The sequence below is a fragment of the Cryptomeria japonica genome, chromosome 9 (assembly GCF_030272615.1).
Source record: "Cryptomeria japonica chromosome 9, Sugi_1.0, whole genome shotgun sequence".
NCBI lineage: Eukaryota > Viridiplantae > Streptophyta > Pinopsida > Cupressales > Cupressaceae > Cryptomeria > Cryptomeria japonica.
The window spans coordinates 296,985,249-296,988,899 of NC_081413.1; positions in this window are offsets into that span (position 1 = coordinate 296,985,249).

The window sequence follows — 3,651 nt, forward strand, 5'->3', positions numbered from 1 at the left end:
ATTTTCTAAGACTTGAGGATGTATGTCGCTTCTAGATGAAACATTAGTCACCTGAAAGACTACATTTATCCCAGAATCACAAGTTTTCTTCGTGTCATCCAACTTTTGGATGCAAAATTTATGACCATTGCACCACATAGCCTTGCGGTGTTTCACCTACAATATGTCAAACATGTACAAATTATTGCATCGCTAGTTGATAAACATATTTATTCTTGGTCGAATGTATGCAAAAAGAAACACACACACACACACATATATATACATCAATACAATTGCAAAAAAATTAAATAATATGGGTGATTAATATATTTATACGTACCTATTTATCTCTTAAACCATATGCTAAATCAATTTCCCTTGGTGTAACATTGGAACCTCCATTACGATGAGTTTCTTTAACCAATGAAGCCACACCTTCCCATGTTAATGCGCGACCAGATTGTTGACATCGTTCAATTCATATTCTCATCCAATCAAAAAAATTTGTGACATACAAATGTAGTGCATCCCACTCTCAACCAACTGTATAAAAAATAAATAGAAATTTATAATTGATGTATATTGAAGATTAAGAATTAATTAACTACGATATATAAAAAAACCAAATGTAATTAAAATGTATTCAGATTAATGTCCAAGAACATCTTATAGTTAACTCTCGCTTTTCTCAATCTACCTTTCCCCATCAAGTACTCCTCTTCGAATTTGTTAATGGAGTTGGGATCCCAAATGCTATCTACATGGATCTTTGTCACGAACTTAGGAAGATATTTAGTAATGTACACCATAGTCTGGTATACCATATATCCCTCCACCATAGAACCCTTAGGATATGCTCTTTGTCGAACCAAAGCCTTCAAAAATTTCAAGTGTCTCTCAACCATCCACATAGACTTTCTGTGTACAGGTCCACACAATTGAATCTCCTCAACTTGGTGTATGAGGCAGTGTTCTTGTGCATTGAAAAATGTCGAAGGTAGACACTTTTGCATTTCAAACATTAGACACAAATATATTAACGAGACTTAACAAAATAATATACAATATATTACATAACAAGTAAAACAAATGGCAAATATAATATCTATACAACAAATTGAACAAACATCACTACTTACCTCATGTATTTTCTATGATCATATACAACTTGCTTGACATTGTTGTTGAAGTGATCTGGGAGAGATAGAGGTAGAACGTACTACAACAATTATAAAATTATCTTTTCATTGTTTTTCCAAAACTAGTAAATATAATACAATGAAAAGTATGTACATGCAGTATACAAATATATAGTAAATATACAAGAACATGAATTACCATAAAGAAGGTATGTCAATCATGCGTTTTCATCCCTAACCCAAATTCACCTTTCTTTGTTATTATATTGTTTATGTTCGCAACGAATCCTGTGGGAAATCAAATTTTTCGTATGACTTATTTTATAGAATTGCTTTGCTGCTCCATTAATAACCAAGGAATGTAGCTCATATTAACTTGGTCTCCATCGCTCTTTAATTGAATGACATTTTTCATTGCATGATTGGATTCCTGAATGTCACTACAAATTTTGACAATTTTTTCTTTGTCACGCCTTCCATCCAATATTTTCCATAACGTCTCTGTTATATTATTTCCGATATGCATAGTATCAAACAAATGCACAATTTGTAGCTTCTCATAGTAGGGTAACCTACTAAATTGTATGGGATAACTTTTTAGTCTCTTTGGAAGCTAGTCATTAATGCCTTGACGACCTTCATGAAACATATAAGTTTAAAAAGTTAACAACGACAATCATCGTCAATTACAACATGAGTAAACAAAACACAATATATAAATATATATTCCAAACTTATCATATATGATAGGTAAACAATTTGATTGAATGACATTACCTTGACGATTAATTTTATTATATTCCAACTTCCATAGGCGAAGTGTCATTCTTCATGGTTTTGATGTAGTCTCTTCTTTTCCATTGAAAAGATGTTTTTCAGTAGTTCGATACTTATGATTTTTATGGAGGAAGTGCCTATACTCATCAAACACCTGCTTTCCTAAACTTGTTGAATGACGAGATTTCATCTTTGGACCACAAACTGGACATGCAAATTTTCTCTTTGTTTGAAGACCTGCAAGATCGTGTATAATTGGATTAAATATATATATGTGTGTGTGTGTGTGTGTGTGTGTGTGTGTGTGTGTGTGTGTGTGTGTGTGTGTGTGTACATATATATATATACATATCTATATCTATATATATATATATACATATACATATATATATACATATACATATATATATATATATATATATATTGAATAAATTATTTTTAAAAATGTGTGATTTATACTTTAAAAAATTAAATATTATTAAAGTGCACAAGTTGAACTTTATGACATATCACAAAAATGTGTTAGCCCTAGGGCATCATGAATTGTCCATACAAGCATTGCATGGAATTGAAATTGTCTTTGTCCTATTGGTCTAGAGATGTCATACATAGTGACGCCATTCCATAACTCTAGTAACTCGTTGATAAGAGGCTCGATATATACATTCATATCTTTAACTTGGTACTTACCTAGTTGAATGAACATAAACATTACATAATTATTATAACCATTTTATTGCGATATGTATAATTTAATGTACCTGACTATTAAATAAAAAAAATAACTGAAACAATCATTGCCAACATTATGTGCTCCCTCTTTATTGACATCTATGGAGGAATGTTAATGTTGACAACAAAAACAGGCTACACTGAGTAAATAGATCTCATCTCCCCAAATGGATTGACACCGTCCACTGCCAATGAAAGCCTGAGATTATGAGGTTCTTCTTTAAAGTGTGGCCATTTTTCTTCTATGTCCCTAAATGTAGAACCATCTGTAGGCATTCAAAGAATGTCATCTCCACTTCCATTTTGTGCATGGTAATCCATAAATTGTGCTAAGCTTTCGTACCTAAATAATCGTTGCATACATGAAATAATGAGAATATAACGAAGAACCTTGTGAGACACCTTTTTTTATAGTTGATATGTTCGATATCTACAGATATGACACTCAGGGTATTATGTTGCAAATTCATGTTGCTTATGATATATAATATGATCATGGGACATGCATCTATTGCTTAATACCCCATTCCAGTATCTTTCATAATGGCAGATAATTCTTGGTATGAGCGAGGTAGAATATTTGATGGTGGTAACAAAAATTCACCTATCAATCTACAACGATTTTTTTTTGATAATATAAAGAATATTAATGGTACATATTTCACCCTTTATTTACTAGTGATGAAATAACAACAAAATAGATGAAAAAAGATGACATATATGACATACCTTAACATACGTGAGATTTTTTATGTTGGATAAACCATTCATAACCTTCAAGTTCACCAACAACAATACAACAAAGAGAAGAGTTGTTTGGGAGCCTTCATAAAGGGGCTCACATGCTTTCTCAAAGACAGGTAAATCATGAACAACATCAAAGTCATCTTGATCATGTTCAGTAGTGCCAGTACTAAATGTGTTATGGATCAATGTATTTGTACCATCATCTTCAACTTTTTTTTGGTGCATGATCATCTTCTTCCATAGGATCATTATCTTCATCTTCAATATTTACATC